Source organism: Balaenoptera borealis (genome assembly GCF_965194805.1).
Source record: "Balaenoptera borealis genome assembly, chromosome: 4".
Classification (NCBI taxonomy): domain Eukaryota; kingdom Metazoa; phylum Chordata; class Mammalia; order Artiodactyla; family Balaenopteridae; genus Balaenoptera; species Balaenoptera borealis.
This window is the reverse complement of record NC_138861.1, coordinates 30,699,707-30,719,747: the sequence shown is the minus strand read 5'-3', so window position 1 is coordinate 30,719,747 and position 20,041 is coordinate 30,699,707. Positions and strand designations below refer to the sequence as shown.

The following is a 20,041-nucleotide window of genomic DNA, read 5'->3' as shown; positions in this document are numbered from 1 at the left end:
TCAGGGACAATACTTGATGCTCATGAAAAAACGGTAAAATCTTTGATGAGTACAAGCCTTCCTACTGTTTATACTATACATAGAAGTTTGAGGTAGACGCCAGGACTTTACCCTGGGGCACTGGAGCATATTAACCCAAAATTAGGTGAAAACTTTCTTGCCACATAACTATACATATTTGCTTTAATTTTGATGGATATGATCCACCAACGCTTGTAATAATGTTGTTGCTAGTAAACTGTGCCATGCATACAAAAATCTTTAAATTTTTGTTACTAGTTCATACGAAACAGAGCAATGCTAGTTCATGGGATTAAACTGCCAATTATTTTCAACATCTGACACCTAAACAATCTGACCGGCAGGATTCCTAAAAATATTATGTCAAGGAAAAGTTAACACAAGGACCATGATGGATTCGTTTTGATTTGTGAATTATGAAAGGTCATTTTAATCCATGTTCCTATTGTTATTTCGGGGGAACAGTCAAAAGCAGATTTATCAAAGACGCTTACAATTTTAAAAATATATTTATTTATTAAAAAAATGAACCCATTACACGATAACATAAATAACATATTTATGTAAAATAACTATATTTTCCAAACACATATTTTTCCAAACGAAACAACATTTAGTGAGAAAAGTGGCATTAGTTTACAGGTTTGCTGTTTCTTTTTTTTTTTTTTTAAATAAACTCCCTTTATTTCACCAATGCTTTTTTTTTTTTTTTTAATTTATTTTTGGCTGTGTTGGGTCTTCGTTTCTATGCGAGGGCTTTCTCTGGTTGCGGCGAGTGGGTGTCACTCTTCATCGCGGTGCGCGGGCCTCTCACTGTCACGGCCTCTCTTGTTGCGGAGCACAGGCTCCAGACGCGCAGGCTCAGTAGTTGTGGCTCACGGGCCCAGTTGCTCCGCGGCATGTGGGATCTTCCCAGACCAGGGCTCGAACCCGTGTCCTCTGCATTGGCAAGCAGATTGTTAACCACTGCGCCACCAGGGAAGCCCTTGCTGTTTCTTTAATGTCTTGCTTAATGCGGATGACTGGATGCTTATATCTGCTTTTGCAGTCAATCTGCTGAAAATATATTGTTTCAAAGGCACTTGATTTAGTTACTGTTGAATGCCTAGGACCTACCATAAGGCCTAGGACATAGAAAGCTCAATAATGCTGATTGAATAAATGATTAATGCCTAGCCTTTTTATTTGTACAAGTGCCTGAATTCTTCAGATTAATTTATGAGATTCTGTTTAAACTTAACAGCGGATATGGCCTTTACAATAAGCAGATTCATACTCTGTATATGTTGCTGGTCGAAGCGTGCTTCGGAGATTAGCACTGAGGGCATCACCAAGGAGCTTGTGAGAAATGCTGAGTATCAGACTCCACCCCAGACCCGAGGAATCAGAATCTGCATTTAAACAAGATTCCCCAGGTGCTTGAGAGGTACATTAGAGTCTGAGAAGCACCGTTTCAAAGCATTTTAGTTGCCATTATTATTTCCATGTAGCGATAGAATCCATTTTCTTCCATAGATTTCTGTTTTCCTAAATAAAATTATTCTATGACTAGACTTTGCACTGCTTTCTAATTGAGTCTTATGCAAAATAAGTTTTCACATCTTTGTTTCCCTCTTTCTTTTCTAAGCGTTGCTCAAGCTTAGAAACTGTGTGAAGTCCTTCTCCTGAACTGTGAATCAGGGGGGCTTTCTATAAGGGAAACTCCCTTCTAGGGCCATCTGATTGAAAATTTTAACTTAATGAACTGATGGTTGGCTATTAAGATAGAGCTACTTACACAGTTTTCTTCTTTTAAAAGAATGGTTCAGTGTGCTGCAGACCGGCACGGATTTAAGGGAAGACTTCCTACCACAAAATATTTGTAACAGCTCCTGAAAGAGAAACTAATTATCACAAGTCAGGTCTTTATTTTAAAGTTTGTTTTTTTTTCTCTAAGATTGCCCATGTATGAATTTATAGACGGGGTTGGATAACTTACTTGTTAATTTAATTGTTATTTGCTTTTCACTTAATTAACTCAACAGCTTAGTTTTTATTAGAAGACAACTTTGGCCGTTTTTAGCTTGCTTAAAGTTATTAAGATTTTCAGTATAGAAAAGCAGTTACAATAGTGGTTATTTTACTTTTCAATTTAATGAGATGCTTAAGTGTGTAGTTTCAGAGTCAGTTTCAGCATACAAAGCAGCCTGGGCCAGCTGCAGAAATGCTTGGGGTGAGGCCATCCTTTGCTTGAGAAGAGGTCCATGTTCAGGTCTCATCGCGGTGGGAATCACTCTTTGTAGAAATGATCTGTTTGGGGAATTCCCTGGTGGTCCAGTGGTTAAGACTCCGTGCTTTCATTGCCACGGGCCTGGGTTTGGTCCCCGGTCTGGGAACTAAGATGCCACAAGCCGCGCTGGGCAGCCAAAAAAAAAAAAAAAGATCCGTTTATTAGCAGTTTGTATAGGATCCTAGAAAGAGCCTGGGGCTGGAACTTTGTGGAGTCAGACAGACTCAAGTCCTGTGACATCACGGGTCTCCTCAGACCTCTGGATCACTTTTTTTAAAAAGTTAAGTGCTAGGTTTGAGCTCTAGTTTAATGGAAAGAATGTGCTCTTTGCTCTCCTAGATTGAGAGCTCCTTGAGGGCAGCAACTGGTCTTTAAAGTGTATATTTCCCTGGCTTAGAAGGGCCAGCACACAGCAGGTGTCCAATAAATGTTTGTTTTCATCTTGTGGTGTATGTATTTACTGGTTTATTGTTTCATTTTCTCATGGAACATGGTTAGTAAGGGCAGTGCCTTGATTTTTTCGCTGGTCTGTATGCCTCGGCTTCATATGATGCCTTGCACCTAGTAAGTGCTCAATACAAGTGAGGGCAGGAATGAAATAGTGTCTAGGTGCTTGCGAACAGTTCAGGCACTACCCATTCATATTTTCTCACTTAACCCTTACGATATCCTTGTGATGTAACAGTAACTAGCATATATTAGCCTAGACAATGTTCTAGGATCAAAGTTCTTTACATTCATTCTCTCATCTGATGTTTGTGACAACCATTTGATACTTGAAAGTAGGTATTACTGTTATAATTTTCATTTCCCTATGAGAAAACTCAGACAACAGAAGGGTGAAGTAAGTTGCCCAAGGTCACGCTCATAGAGAACCAATCTAGGTTTTGAACCAGGTGGCTTGGCTCCAATATCTGTGCTCTTAACCACCAAAATAAAGTTGCTCATCGATTGTCCCATTTTGTGAGTGAGGAAGTTGAGATTATAATATAGCTCACCCAGGAACAACATGGGTTTTAACAGCGTGGGTCCACTTATACACGGATGTTTTTCAACAATAAATACACAGCACTACACAATCTGATGTTGGTTGAATCCGCTGATGTGGAAACACGGAGATGGTTGAACAGAGGATAGGGAGGGCAGGGCAGGCTATAAATTATTCATCAATTTCTGACTGCGTGGAGGGTCAGCACCCCTAACTCCCTGCATTGAGGGTCAACTGTACCTAGTTACCCCCTAATTGCACTTCTAGAAATTACCAAAGCAGGGAGTTGGATGTGAGTTGCCTACCTATAGGCTAGGGTTCTTTCCACTACAACACAATTCTAGATGTTTCATTATGACCCTGGAGACAGGGATTTCCAAGAAGAGCTAATATGTATTCCCATTGCCAAAAAGGTCAAAAAGGTTCATAATAAGAGGCACAGTAAAAACAAAACTTCTCTGCATTTCAACAAAGCCCTTTTAGGTATAAACCTGTAATATTCTTTGTGGCTCTAGTCAATATATTTTAAGAAAAATATGTAAAGATGTTGGGGAAAGTCAAAGGATTACATAGAAAAGGGATGGCAGAACTTCTGTGTGAGTGCATATTAGGAAAGGAGGGTGCTTCAATCTAGGAAAACAAAACTGACAATGGATTTGCCTGACATCTAAGAATTATAAAACATATGACTGAATTTTTTTAAATTAATTAATTTTTATTTTTGGCTGCGTTGGGTCTTCGTTGCTGCGCACGGGCTTTCTCTAGTTGTGGCGAGCAGGGGCTACTCTTCGTTGCAGTGTGGGGGCTTCTCATCGCAGTGGCTTCTCTTGTTGCGGAGCATGGGCTTCAGTAGTTGTGGCTCGCGGGCTCTAGAGCGCAGGCTCAGTACTTGTGGCGCACGGCCTTAGATGCTCCACGGCATGTGGGATCTTCCTGGACCAGGGCTCGAACCCATGTCCCCTGCATTGGCAGGCCGATTCTTAACCACTGCGCCATCAGGGAAGTCCCTGACTGAATTTTAAAACAAATCCTAAGATACCACTGAAGCTTAAGGAATTAAAATTTTTAGCGTTTAGTCTAAATAAAAAGTTTTATTAGACATTGGATTCTAAACTAAAGGAAGTACCTAAACCAATTTGGATGAATATATGAATGTGCTTTTAAAGGTTTAAATAAGTCAGTGGACATATATTCCTAACATGGCATTGAGGAAAATCTGGCTTTATTATCTATTATCCTTGAGTTAGACATCCAAGATATTGGCGTCTGGAATCACACAGGCCGGGGCTTGAATCTCAATTCTGCCTCTTACTTGTTATGTGACCTTGGGCAATATTTTAAACCTCTTGGTTCCTCAGTTTCCATATTTGTACAGTGGGACACTAATGATCCTCACTTCATAGGTTTAGAGATCATTAATTGATTTAATTTTGAATTGCAGTAAACTCATTGAATTTAAACACATGAAAAGGACTTAAAACAGAGACTGGGAGATCAGCTCGGTGCTTTGTGACCACCTAGAGGGGTAGGATAGGGAGGGTGGGAGGGAGGCTCAAGAGGGAGGGGATATGGGGATATATGTATACAGTATGTAGCTGATTCACTTTGTTGTACAGCAGAAACTAACACAACATTGTAAAGCAATTATACTCCAATAAAGATGTAAAAAAAAAAGTTAAAAAACAGTAAAATAAAACAGAGACTGGTATAGTGACAAGGTTCAATAAATGTTAGCTAATGTCATTAGCTTTTATGATGAATTACCTGCTCTTTGTCCCAGTCAGTAGTTCTCAGTTGTAAGGAGATAATGCAGAGGTATTTCAGTAAAAGAACAGGATATATTATTCTCCCACACTGCAGAACTTCACTGTGGAACCCTCTAGGGGTATGCTGGATTCGTCTGTGTAGGGTAGAGTGCATTGTCACTACTGTTCCCAACTGTTTGTATTTTCTAACAGAGAAGATTCGAAGACATTATGTCTCACAAAAATACTAAGAACTCTCTTATTAAACCTGAATCTTCTGTGCTGCTTCAAGTTGATTATATATAAGGCATGTGGGAAGGGAGCTCAATGAAGAAAATGACCAGGTAAATACCTAGTGAATGGTTCAATAAGTGGGCAGAAAAGTCCCATGAACAGTGGACTGTGGCTGAGAAGTTACCTTGTTCCTTGACTCAGAGAGAAAAAAAGTCATACAAATACTGATACTAGGAGACTAATTCTTTTTCGTGTAGCGGTGGTCTAGCTTTTAATGGAACAAGTGATTAGAAAGTAGAAACCATCTCATCTGCAATAAATTCCAGTGTGTATTTCAGAAAGAAAGTACACACTTGAAAGTACAAGTGTGACCTCTGCCATAGAGATGCCAGCCACAATCCCAAAACAGGCAGGTTGAACAAGGAAAACATTCAGTTTTGGTAATAAAACACAAAATTAGATGATTGTGCATAGGTATTTGTTTTTCAGGATGACTGAAGGATTTTAGATAATTACACATATTAAGAATTGGTCAAAAGAAAACGCTGTTAAAAAATTTGAGAAACTTGAACACTCATGTAGTTGTGTTGTAAGTGGGTTCAATTTTTTCAAAGAGCCATTGATACTGTGTAACAAGAACCATAAAAAAATTCATGCATTTTGACTGAAGTCCATTATTGGGAATTTGTTTTAATCAAAAAGTTCCCCTGCCAAATACTCCCTTTTTGATCAAACTTTAGTCAGGCTCCTCTGAGCCCTCTTTTCAACTAGGCTTTGACCTTGGCCTTCCATGTCTGTCCTGTCCTCGCTGGGCCTGCATAGCCTAGTTTAGCAAGAATCCCCTCACCCTTGATATCTAATCATTCTTGATATCTGATCAAGTTCCGTATTCCTCACCTTTGATGTATAAGTCCTTGATCTGCCTTGAGGGAAAAATCTGTGAGATGAGTTTAGCAAGAATCCCCCTACCCTTGAAGTCTCCTCTTAGCAATTTTTCCATCCATTGACCCCTCACCCTGCTTCTTGGCCATAAATCCCCACTTGTCCTTATTGTATTCAGAGTTGAGCACAGTATGTCTTCCCTACTGCAACAGTCTTGGATAAATTTTTCCTTACTGCTTTAACAAGTGTCAGATAATTTTTCTTTAACTCTGTCTGTCCATCTTTGCTAGAGTAGAGAATTGAAAACAGCCTAAATATTTATGAGTAGGGGGTTGTTTTAAATAAATTTTAAAACATAATCTTTGAAATAGCACGCTGGCATTAATAAATAAATAGTGGCCAACATTAACATGGTACTGTTATCTGCTCTGTATAGGTGTTTTCTCTGTCAGACTTCCAAAAGGAACTGAGTCAGCAGGAGCCTAAGGGTGCAGCTTCTCCATTCTTTGCTCCATTCTTCTCTTCAGTGGCTTCCTCTGCTCCTTAGACCTCATGGCAGAAACCATGGCTTCCGCACCACTGCTCACCTTCTTGTTGTGGAGCAGACCCCTGTCCTTTTCTCCCTAGAAGGGAGTAATATTGGAGGAAACAGTTCTATCCTTCGTTCTATTCCTGTGGCATGTTCCTCCTCACAGAAGGAGGACTGGCTTATCTTACTGGTAACACTGGGCAATGACATGTACACACTAAACCAGCGGTGAGGTCACGGCTTCAGAATGTGGGCAGCACAGTCGCCTGTCTCTATTGTAGATTGTTAATTGGTGGGCCTGTGTTGCCACCTGTCCTTTGTCTCCTGGTAGCAACTGGGCCAGACTAAGGGTTGTCTCTGGCAGGCCCAGTTTACTTGTAAGCATGCTAATGGGTGAGAATATCAAGTGGAGCTGCTCTGTGGGACCAGGGGTCTTCATTCCAGGAGAGCCCTCAGCTGAAAATTGTGTTTCCCAACACAAGTTATCAAAATTCTTTGTTTTGGGATTATTTGCTTTTGCCTGGCCTCTAATGCTTGGTCTGTACTTTTTTTCTCTAATTGGATCCTTATGAATATTTCTTAGGTTTTAGAAAACAGAGGGAAGGAAGCGGTGGTGTGCTGGTAAACTGGCTCTCTGGGGGGAAGAAGGCCAGATTATAGGAATTGTTGACTTTTATAATGCAATGCGCTCACCATGGCATATTTCCAGCTCCCAATGGGCTGTTAGGCAAAATTCCTGAATGTTTAACTATCAGCTCTTACAAGTGTACTCCAGCGCACCCCAGGAAGGAAGGAAGCCATCAAGCTTCACCAGATACGATTTGCCACATCAAGGGAACAACTTTCTCTCAGTCCACTTCCAAACTCCTGGGGAAATTCTTAGTGGCCCAGCTTGTCTGTCAGGTTTCTGTCCCTAGTTTTATCAACTGTGACCAACGGACCATGACTACGTAGTACTGATAGAAGGAAGCATAGTGATTGGAAGTCTGCTGTAATGAGTCAGAGGCAATTAGTGTCAGTGTGTGCTGGGCTGATAGCCTGGGTCTCTCCAAAGCAGAGCCTAAGACAAAGATTTATGTACATGAAGTTTACTCAGAAATATGACCCCAGAAAGCAAGAATATAGGACCAATAGGGAAGGAGAAAAAGACAAAATATGGGTGTATTATTAAATCCCCAATTACTCTTTCGTTAATAACGGGTAATAAAAGAGCAATTTATCTAAATAATGCATAGTAAGAAATGAGCTGGGAGTTGGCAGGAGCCATCACTGGACCTTGAGAACAAATGCAAGGCAGAGGAGGGTAGAGCTAAGAGAGGAACACACACCACTTGTGGTGACATCACTCCATCCCTGATTGGAATGTGCTATGTGTCAGCTCTATGGACCACTTTACCTCCTTCAATTTTGGTTATGTGAACCAATTAACTTATGGCTTAAGCCAGTTTGAATCATGTTTTCTGTCACTTGCAGTTAAAGAGTTCCAACTGCTGTAATTCACAATAACAGAGATCACATTGTATTTTGGTTGCTTGTTTGTGTGTTCTCCCATAGGTTGTCACCTTCTGAGGTCAGGGCCCATGCATCTTATTCTACTTGTATCTCCAGCACCTAAGAGAGCACCTGGCATATAGGAGAAGTTCAGGACATGCTGGATTGAAGTAATATATCTGTAATATTAATTTTGCATCTGTAATATTGATCCTTTCTAGTTTAAGCAATGCTTTTTAAAAAATATTAAACCATTTTTATTATTTAAAATTATCTACTAATGTGCATATAAGCATTCTGCATAGTTATAATCAATCTATTGCTTTGTCTTAAAAATACAATTTTATATTCTATTTTTTCTCTTTAATATTATTTCATACAAGCAATAATTTTATTTTATATCCATCAAGATGAGCCATAGAGCTGTGGTTTCAAATAGGTTTTTAGTATTAAATTTTTTTTTCTTTTTTCTTTTTGACCTCCTTCACCCATTTCTCCTACCCCTCATTAATGCTTTCTTAAAGAATATAAATGAAGAGAAGAAAAACAGATGAAAATTTACAAGCAAATATGATGAAAGAGATTCACCCAGAAAGAAAAGGATGGTTAGATGGAGGAATTCACATTGTTTAAAACTATTCCATCAAAAGTACATCTTCTCAGACCATTTTTTTCTTTTTAACTATAATAGAGCTAAAAGATTAATAAAGGTCTAGTTACAATTGATTGATTTAAACTGTAACATAATGGAAAGATTTTTTTTCTGCTTGTTTTTTGGTAAGGGCAAAATTTCTATGTTAAATGAAAATATGGCAAAGAGAAAATGCCATGATGTTGATAATATTTTATTTTGCTTAGTCCTAAAAGAGAGTTCCCATGAGCAATTATGATCCTATTGAGTAGAAACTCACAAAAGAAAAGCTTATTTTATAACCTACTAAGTTCCCTTATAGGGACAGTATTAACTCTTTCCTGTCAATTTAAAAGTTTTCTGAAAGAGAATCTATAAAGTGGGAAATTCAGGAAGCCCACGATTTTATCTAGCTATTCATCATTCTCTCTGAATTTCTTGCACATGGCCTGCTGAATGAGAATTTAAAGCGATCTTTACATGAAATCTTAAAATTATATATGCTCTTCCAAATCAAACTGTGAAGCCACTATATGGGATTTTCACTATATAACTGTACTGTTGGTAAGAAACTCACGGAAGTATCAAGTGCTATTCAAACATAGTTCTCTACAAGCCAACATTCAGAAAAACAATGCAGATAAACAAAAAGGATATATGTTAATAATGATATTATGAGGGACCACAATAAATTTTGAAGCAAGCTACAAATTCTCTCCCTTTAGAACCCCAAGTCTCAATATTTTCATTAAGCCAAACCATTAGCTGCTAATAAATTTTAATCCCGAAATAAACCTTCCCTCCTAGACTAATGGCAAGAATAAAAAAAAATTTCTTTTTCAGTCAAAATTCTAGACTGAATCAAAAGGGAAGGGAAAAAAATTCATCCTCCTTGCCTTTTAGTACGATTCAGAAATCAGGATTAAATTAAGTCTGATAGAAAGAGAACTTTATAATTCCTTCTTTCCAGATAAGGGATCAACATGTCAGCACTGGCTTCCTCGAAACTTGACAATGCCCAGTTCTTTCTGAGTGTGTGAGTGGCCGTGTTGGTGTATGTGGTCAGTCTGAAGGCTAAGCAAATGATTCACAGATGTATTCTAGCCATCTGCAAAATTGGAATGAGTAAATCATGACTCTGCATTTCCATAATGCTTGTCTTTATTTGCAAATGTTCACTCTACGTTTTCCCTTCCATGAACCTTTTGAATATAGCTTCATCTTGATTAATTTTCCTTAAAGTCACTTATGTTAACTGTAGAAATTATTAAAATCTGAAAAAAATACAATGCTATGGTTCTTCAATGTGAATTTGAGCTTAGAATATTTTAAGTTAATGAATCTCTCTGGTAAAAATGAAATATTTCACCTCCCAGACCATTTGTTCTATAGGTAATTATTTTCATGATTTCATGTTATTCTTCCTGAGATTGTTAAAGCTTTAAAAATAGTTGTTTAAATATAAATAGCAAAACATTCTATTTTGAGTTTAAAATAAATGACATATTAGAAAGCAAATGAATTAATATAACAAAACAGAAACAAGTTCATAGATATAGAGAACAAACTAGTGGTTAACAGTGGGGAGAGAGATGGGGGAGGGGCAAGGTATGGGATTAAGAGGTAAAAACTACTATGTATAAAATAAATAAGGGGGCTTCCCTGGTGGCGCAGTGGTTGAGAATCTGCCTGCCAATGCAGGGGACACGGGTTCGAGCCCTGGTCTGGGAAGATCCCACATGCTGCGGAGCAACTGGGCCCGTGAGCCACAATTACTGAGCCTGCGCGTCTGGAGCCCGTGCTCCGCAGCAAGAGAGGCCGCGATGGTGAGAGGCCCGCGCACCGCGTTGAAGAGTGGTCCCCGCTCGCCGCAACTACAGAGGGCCCTCGCGCACAGGCGAAGACCCAACACAGCCAAGAATGAATAAATAAATAAATAAATATTTTAAAAAAATAAATAAATAAATAAATAAATAAGATACAAGGATGTAATGTACAGCACAGGGAATATTGTCAATATTTTATAATACCTTTAAATGGAGTATAATCTGTAAAAATATTGAATCATTATGTTGTACACCTGAAACTAATATAATATTGTAAATCAACTATACTTCAATAAAAAATAAATAAAATAAAGTAAAATAAATGATATATTGATAACTCTTTGAACTACTTTACAGATTTTTCAAGCTGTTAATAAAGTTTATTTGTGCTAAAATGCCCTTTCTGTAATAAGGTTTTATTATAGAATTATGTAGGTATCTAGTCAGAATGTGAAAAGGCAACTTTAAAATCTAAAATCCTCTCTTGATTAAGAAATCTTCCTCCTTCCTCTCTTCCTTCCTTCCATCCTTCTTTCCTCCCCACTTCCTCTGTCTGTCCGTCTGTCTGTCTCTTTCTTTTTCTTTTTTTTAAAGATGATCTCAGTCTGGAATAAACATTCTTGCGAAACTGGCCAGGATTTTTGCCAAGCATAGTGTGTACACATCAGCTGTTTTCTGGAAAATAATTGCACCGTGTAACAATGTGTATTATTTTAATTAGTACTGAGGAATGTCTCCAAGATATTTCATCAGGTCAGTCTTTCTGACACAGGCAATGGCTTTTTACTTCCTGAAATTCTGATTCAGCGGATAGATGACATTTGACGTTTTATATAGGTGAACAAATAATTGTTATAATTAAGCCAGAACTCACAAAAGTAATAAATCACTCCCCACGTATACAAAAGGCTTTAGGACCTGCCTCTTATGAGGAGAACAGGGCATCTTTTATAGTGCAGTGTTCAAATTATCCAAAGGAAATAGTAACCAAACTCGATCTGTGGGAAGGCCACTCTCTGGGAAGCCCTGGTATGCATGAGGAGATCAAAGTGCTTTGTCATAAGCTTCCAAGGCTTAGTCAGTCATCCGGGGCTGTTGTATTTCCAGGATACTTGCCTGTGTTTCTGTGTTAAATTCAAGAAGTACTGATTCCAAGATCTGAAAAAAGAGCACGTTGTGAAACTGTGTTGAGAACACACCTCCAGAAATTGACAAATCCGTAAACACAGTTTTTAATAGTGCTGGAGAGGGGGACAGAAACTTTATTTCCTCTTTCCACCGCTGTTCCTCGACATCACTGTCAGATGAACTAAAGATTAGGAACAGAAGTGTTCATATTAAAAGAAAGACATTTTGTCATCATCATGCTGTGTCACACAGTACCAATGTGATTTTCTAATGTAACAAAGCACACATTTGCATATTGGTTTTGTATGTCTTCTGTGTGAATAAAGGTGAACAAAGGTGGTTAGTCTGTTTTATTGTGAGGTTTTGTTGAGGCTGGCAGGCCACATGCTGTGGGCGGACTTGATCTCCTGTCAAAGAGGTGGTAATCACTGAGGTCAGTCCCTATGGGTAGAGGAGGCTTTCAGACTGGAACTGGACTGATATTGGTTGGAGGAAAGGATTCTCCTCCTCTTCTAGGTCTTCATCTCTTAGTCTAAATAAATTAGGAGACACTGGTCTGTGCTTGTAGGTGGCGGGTTCTGAGACAGTGCACAGGCACTTAGACCCTGGAATCTAGGTCAAGCCAGGCTTCAGAAGTGCACATCATAGCTTGCAAGCTTTATAATCTATGTAGAGGATTGACTTTGCTCTGCTTCCACTTGGTTATTTATTTATTTACTGCCCTGTGGCATGTGGGATATTAGTTCCCTGACCAGGGATCGAACCCATGCCCGCTGCATCGGACATGCACATATTCTTAACCACTGGAGCGCCAGGGAAGTCCCCCACTTGGTATTTAAAAATGCTGTATTTTCCCACTTTCTATCTGGTTCATCCCTCCATTCCTGAGTGTGGACAAGAAAATCGATACTAATAACTTGTCAGGACATGCTTTGCATTGCGTAGGAATCCTGGGCTTTATTCAGTCCGGAAATTCACGGAAGGCTGCAGTTTCAATCTGCACTGTTGTCGCAATCCCTTTTCAGTGCCTGGTCCTACAGTGCATTCAAAGTGGGGAGGCTCTACCTGTGATTTCCTCTCGTGCTTAACTCAGTGACAGGTACCTCTGCTGAGACCTCCAAGGCCCAATAACAGGGCCCAGGCTCCCGCAGCATGTGCTGTATATGAGGCTCTGCCACATCTGGGGGGCTGCGTCTGGGTGGGGTCTTGGTCCCCAGCTGTGCAGGGTTCTGTGGGAACATGCAGCCTGGCCCTCCCTCTTGCTCTCGGGGGACTCACCCACCAGGGCTCAGCCCATTTTTCTTTCTACCCAGAGTGGCAGCATTCTTTTTGAGCAATTTAGCCTAATTACCTGATACACCTTCCAAATAAAGGCCTGACTTTTTTTTTGGCGGGGGCGGGGGAGGGTGGTTAGGGGAGGGTTATTAGTGAGGATCAGGTCTACTTCTTTTTAGTTCCAAAACACAAATAGGTCAGTTCCTTGCTACACTCCACCCACCAATGCTATCTCCAAGGGAATCCATTAGGATTTCTTCCGGCCCCAAGATTACCAAGGTCTAGTTTTTTCTTCTGGAGAATTAAAATAAGGGGGGGAAGGGACAATGATGGTTTGGTTTAATTTTCTCCTGTTGACTATTCAAAAACCAAGGGATTAGTTAAATACTTTCCCCTATTTACCCTGATGGAGCTAGTATAATTTTGTCTCCATCAAGCTCCCTTTAGTTATTTCTTTTTATTTAGTCAAGTCTTGATTAATATGTTAGCCCTTTTGTAGTTTTACTTGTTGGCATTGAAGAAAGGCTCTGTGTCCAAAAATAGGCCAGGAGGTTAAACGTGAAAGGTCACTCCATTTTTCCTCATCTTAAACCAACCTAGTAGTTGTCAGAAGTAAGATACCTAAGGAGAAATTAATCTGTCAACTAGAGATGGGGCTTCATACCCCTGCTATCCTTTTCTTGTGTGAAATCCCTTGACAGTTTAAGAAGATCTGGATTTTATGTATATTAATGAGAAGAAACATTTCTATACAAAAAGCTACAGCTGTGTTGGATTCCTATGCATTATGCGGCACTTACTGTTTGCAACTAGGGAACCTCCTAAACCATGCATCTTGGGACTGTGTTCCAAGGTGGCATAGTGTTTCTTTCTGATTGGCAGGAGAAATTAGGAAGAATTCTTAGCCTCAGAAGCAGGATGGACGGGAAATGGAGTGATAATCACAGGGTTCCATGCCCCTTTCCAGCCCCCATTTCTTTTTTTACTTGTCAAGACAGTATATAAATGAACGTAAGTCAGCTGCACAAATTTCTCATTGGTTTTCTGCCTCTAAATCTTGACTTAGTAAAGTTTTGTTAATTAGTGACTATATATAAAGATTTTTGTGTGTGTGCCAATCATAAGTAGAAGCAGAGAGAAAACTGGTGAGATTCTGTTGACTAGGCTGGGCATATTAATATAGGAAACAAACAGTTATTTTAATACTTTGCCTCTTTTTGAGAATGAAATGATTAAAATATAAGAAAGTATATAGAAATTAACTAAAGACTTTAAAGCAGATATTAAAAATTTGTCTAAAGAACTAAGAAAACGACATCTGAAAGAATAAACGGAAAATATGAGAACGTCTCACAAATAAAGAACATCAGTAAAGAGATAAAAATTATTTTAAAAAAACAAGGAGGGGCTTCCCTGGTGGTGCAGTGGTTAAGAATACGCCTGCCAATGCAGGGGACACGGTTTGAGCCCTGGTCTGGGAAGATCCCACATGTTGCGGAGCAACTAAGCCCGCGTGCCACAACTACTGAGCCTGCGCTCTAGAGACCACGAGCCACAACTACTGAAGCCCGCGCGCCTAGAGCCCGTGCTCCGCAACAAGAGAAGCCACCGCAATGAGAAGCCCACGCACCGCAACGAAGAGTAGCCCCCGCTTGCCACAACTAGAGAAAGCCCATGCACAGCAATGAAGACCCAATGCAGACAAATATAAATAAATAAATTTATTAAAAAAAAAAAAAAAAGCAAAAAAAATTCTGGAGTTGAAAACTACCATAACTGAAATGATTTGAGCTGCCCAAAATAAAGAATTGGCGAACTTGGAGATAGGTCACTGTGATAGCCAGTCTGAGGAACAGAAGGAGAAAAGGATGAAGAAGCATTATGGAGAAAGCAGAGAAATCAGAACATTCAAAATTGTTAATTAGATGTAAAATGATGCAGCCACCTTGGGAAAGTTTGGCAGTTCCTCAAAATGTTAAGCATAGCTTTACTACATGACCCAGCAATTCTACTCCTAGGTATAAACCCAAGAGAAATTAGAGCATACACTTGCACAACAGCTTTTACAAGGACAACTTTTACAAGGATGTTCATGGCAGCACTATTATTCATAACGGTACAAAAGAAGATACTGTACAACCCAAATGTCCCTCAGCTGATGAATGGATAAATGAAGTGGCATAGCCGTACAATGGAATATTATTTGACAATAAAAATGAAGTACTAATAAATGCTACATCATGGATGAACTTTGAAAACATTATGTTAAGTTAAAGAAGCCAATTACCAAAGCACACGATTGTACAATTCCATTTATTTGAAATTTCCCGAATAGGGAAATACATATGGAAAGTTGATTCATGGTTGCCAGGAATTAGGGAGAGGAGGGAATAAGAACTGACTGCAAATGGATATGAGGTTTCTTTGTGTAGTGGTCCATAGACTCTGGAATTAGGTCATGTGATGGTGGCCCATCTATGTGAATATACTAAAAACACTGAATTATACACTTTAAAGGAAGACTTTTATGCTCTGTGAATTTATCTCAATAAAATTGTAATTTAAAAAAATAAACGGGTCATTTTTTAATGTGATCAACCTAGGTTGCACAGAGTATTGTAAAAAAAAAAAACCCAACTCTGCAGTATATTTTCCTTTCTTTTGGAGTAGGTTATAGCTATTCTAACTTTTTTTAAATGGATGAATAATTGCCCTCGAATGAGAGTAAACCATTTCTAACTCATCAAAGTTCTCAAAGCCTCTTTAAAGGGAAATCCACTGCCACCTAGTGTCTAACTCCTAGAATAACTGAATTACTCTGCTTAGAAGTATTTTTTAAAATTGATAGAACCGCTTGGTGGCACTATGGACAAGTACATTAAAGGTACAACTTCCAATTTATGGACTAGTTGTTCTATCTCTGTTAATAAGAGTTGGTTAAATGTGACAAATACATTGCCTTCTTTTTCAGATTATCAGTGGTATATTTTCTAAGAAAATCTGGCATATCTTTGGAACTAAACCCTTATAAGTGATGAGAAACCTGAACATCTTCAGATTTAATTTTTTTAAAGATTTTTTTTGATGTGGACCATTTTTTAAGTCTTCATTGAATTTTTGTTACAACATTGCTTCTGTTTTACGTTTTTTTGTTTTTTGGCCACAAGGCATGTGGGATCTTAGCTCCCCAACCAGGGATCGAAAATGCACCCTCTGCATTGGAAGGCGAAGTCTTAACCACTGGACCACCAGGGAAGTCTCAGATTTAATTTTTGATTTTCGAAGATTTAAGGCTTTAAATAGTTGAGACTAGATTTTCTTTTCCTCTCTGTTCTCCCCTTTTAGCCGTACAAATGTAGTACGAACCAATTTTAACACAGGGAGAGAGGTTTAAAACATTTGTGCAAATATAAATGAAAATATGAAAGAAATTTCCCAGATAATCCAAAAGAAGAAAGAAAAACAACTCAAATGAAACTATTTGATAACAAGGGCTCTTTGTATTTAGAAAGTGTGTTGGTGGGTGTGGGGATAACTTCTGTTTTAAGCATTAAATCTAGTGGGAAAAATTTACTTCCTAACAAGAACATCTGCCTGAGATGATGATTCATTATAAGGTGACACACAGCTTGGATGCAGAAAAATCAAGAATTCTACCATGAAAATTTTTGTAATTTATTATGTGAGCATACTTCCCGTCTTATTTTTTTTTTTTTTTGATGCCATCAAATTTGGTAGTAGTAGCAATGGGAAATGAAATTAATTCCATTTCCTATAATAGGCAGATTCTTGAAGAAATTAGTCTAATAAGCTTTCTTCATGGTTACACAAGGAAGAGAAGGATAAAACAAATCAATGTTTGAAAACATAACACCTAGTTAAAATAAACATTGTACCTCAAGCACATGAAAACATCAAATAAAATTTTGGTACTTAGTATCACGTAATATATATGTATTCATGTATCTATCCATCATATAGATATAACATACATCCATAAGGTCTACTGTTGCTTTTGCAATTTTGTAAGTCTAATATATTACGGGTAAAGATATAATTACAATGATCCCATCTAAATACTGTTACTAGTGAAACAGGAAGACTAACTGCCAACATACTTTTTCGGTATGTTCTGGTAATAATGATTATTAAGATTTTTAAGGCTTATGAGAAATGAGTTCTCATAGCTTATCACAGAGCAAGAGCCTTCTACTTGTTTGATTAGATTTCTTTATCATCCCTTTTGGTCTCTATTCTAAATCACCATCATTCTCCTCAACATTTAATTCACAGTGTTCTCCAAGCCTTGTCTGTTACTTAACTGAGAAAGTTGTGATCACCTGTCAATTGTCAGCCCTACCTCACACTTACTAATATGTAAAGCATTTCCCTCCTTCCTTTCTTCATACACTGAGGACAATGTACTCCTCTTCCTGCCCAAAACCAAACCCTCTCTTGGAGCCCTCAGTCTCTTTTTCCTTCCCCATCTCCATTGGGTGAACATTGCTTCTTTAATCATTCCCACACTGTTCCCCATCTTCCACCTTAATCTTTCTATTGGCTCTGATCCTGGGCCCACAACAAACCCAAAGTCTTCCTCTTCCTTCAAAAAGAAAGACCAAAAAAAATCACCAAAATAATAATAAAAAATTCTCAGGAACAAAAAACAAAATAGACACTACAAACAACAACAATAAAAAACTACCCTTTTGTGACCTGAAATTCCCCTTTACCTTGCATTCCATCTTTTCCCTCCCTTTCTTTTTTTGTGTCTGTGTGTGTTAGTTCCACTTTATGTCAAAGTGAATCAGCTATACATATACATATATCCCCATATCTCCTCCCTCTTGCGTCTCCCTCTGACCCTCCCTATCCCACCCCTCTAGGTGGTCACAAAGCACCAAGCTGATCTCCCTGTGCTATGTGGCTGCTTCCCACTAGCTATCTATTTTATATTTGGTAGTGTATATATGTCCATGCCACTCCCTCACTTCGACTCAGCTTACCCTTCCTACTCCCCGTGTCCTCAAGTACATTCTCTACGTCTGCGTCTTTATACCTGTCTTGCCCCTAGGTTTTTCATAACCATTTTCTTTTTTTAGATTCCATATATATGTGTCAGCATATGGTATTTGCTTTTCTCTTTCTGACTTACTTCACTCTGTATGACAGACTCTAGGTCCATCCACCTCACTAAAACTAACTCAATTTTGTTTCTTTTTATGGCTGAATAATATTCCATTGTATATATGTGCCACATCTTTATCAATTCATCTGTCAATGGACACTTAGGTTGCTTCCATGTCCTGCCTATTGTAAACAGAGCTGCAATGAACACTGTGGTACATGACTCTTATTGAATTATGGTTTTCTCAGGGTATGTGCCCAGTAGTGGGATTGCTGAGTCATATGGTAGTTCTATTTTTAGTTTTCTAAGGAACCTCCATACTGTTCTCCATAGTGGCTGTAACAATTTACATTCCCACCAACAGTGCAAGAGGGTTTCCTTTTCTCCACACCCTCTCCAGCATTTACTGTTTGTAGATTTTTGATGATGGCCATTCTGACTGGTGTGAGGTGATACCTCATTGTAGTTTTGATTTGCATTTGTCTAATGATTAATGATGTTGAGCATCCTTCCATGTGTTTGTTGGCAATCTGTATGTCTTCTTTGGAGAAATGTCTATTTAGGTCTTCTGCCCATTTTTGGATTGGGTTGTTTGTTTTTTTGAAATTGAGCTGCATGAGCTGCTTGTAAATTTTGGAGATGAATCCTTTGTCAGTTGCTTCATTTGCAAATATTTTCTCCCATTCTGAGGGTTGTCTTTTCTTTTCTTTATGGTTTCCTTTGCTGTGCAAAAGCTTTTAAGTTTCATTAGGTCCCATTTGTTTATTTTTGTTTTTATTTCCATTTCTCTAGGAGGTGGGTCAAAAAGAATCTGGCTGTGATTTATGTCATAGAGTGTTCTGCTTACGTTTTCCTCTAAGAGTTTTATAGTGTCTGGCCTTACATTTAGGTCTTTAATCCATTTTGAGTTTATTTTTGTGTATGCTGTTAGAGAGTATTCTAATTTCATTCTTTTACATGTAGCTGTCCAGTTTTCCCAGCACCACTTATTGAAGAGGCTGTCTTATCGCCACTGTATATTCTTGCCTCCTTTATCAAAGATAAGGTTTTGATATCTCTGGGCTTTCTATTCTGTTTCATTGATCTATATTTCTGTTTTTGTGCCAGTACCATACTGTCTTGATTACTGTAGCTTTGTAGTATAGTCTGAAGTCAGGGAGCCTGATTCTTCCAGCTTCATTTTTCTTTCTCAAGATTGCTTTGGCTATTCGGGGTCTTTTGTGTTTCTGCACAAATTGTGAAATTTTTTGTTCTAGTTCTGTGAAAAATGCCAGTGGTAGTTTGATAGGGATTGCATTGAATCTGTAGATTGCTTTGGGTAGTAAAGTCATTTTCACAGTGTTGATTCTTCCAATCCAAGAACATGGTATATCTCTCCATCTATTTGTAGCATCTTTAATTTCTTTCATCAGTGTCTTATGATTTTCTGCATACAGGTATTTTGTCTCCTTAGGTAGGTTTATTCCTAGATATTTTATTCTTTTTGTTGCAGTGGTAAATGGGAGTGCTTCCTTAATTTCACTTTCAGATTTTTCATCATTAGTATATAGGAATGCAAGAGATTTCTGTGCATTAATTTTGTATCCTGCTACTTTACCAAATTCATTCATTAGCTCTAGTAGTTTTCTGGTAGCATCTTTAGGATTCTCTATGCATAGTATCATGTCACCTGCAAACAGTGACAGCTTTACTTCTTCTTTGCCAACTTGGATTACTTTTATTTCTTTTTCTTCTCTGATTGCCATGGCTAGGACTTCCAAAACTATGTTGAATAAGAGTGGTGAGAGTGGGCAACCTTGTCTTGTTCCTGATCTTAGTGGAAATGGTTTCAGGTTTTTACCATGGAGAACGATGTTGCTTGTGGGTTTTTCATATATGGCCTTTAATATGTTGA

At 38.4% G+C, this 20,041-nt stretch overlaps 1 long non-coding RNA gene and 1 pseudogene across 3 annotated transcripts in view; one reads left to right on the top strand and one right to left on the bottom strand.

The window, feature by feature from the left end:
• LOC309628240 (DIS3-like exonuclease 1 pseudogene) overlaps positions 1 to 6,193 on the top strand; it is a 52,150-nt pseudogene extending 45,957 nt beyond the window's left edge. For both annotated transcript variants that reach the window (XR_014249451.1, XR_014249452.1), the window contains exon 2: positions 1,265 to 6,193. The product of XR_014249451.1 is annotated as a DIS3-like exonuclease 1 pseudogene (transcript). The remainder of the gene's footprint in view (positions 1 to 1,264) is intronic.
• Positions 3,971 to 19,362, bottom strand: LOC309628251. The gene is made up of 2 exons (XR_014244296.1): positions 10,773 to 19,362; positions 3,971 to 10,447 (listed from the first exon to the last, which is right to left on the bottom strand). It is a non-coding gene; the product is annotated as an uncharacterized lncRNA (long non-coding RNA).
• Between the last annotated feature and the right edge of the window lie 679 nt (positions 19,363 to 20,041).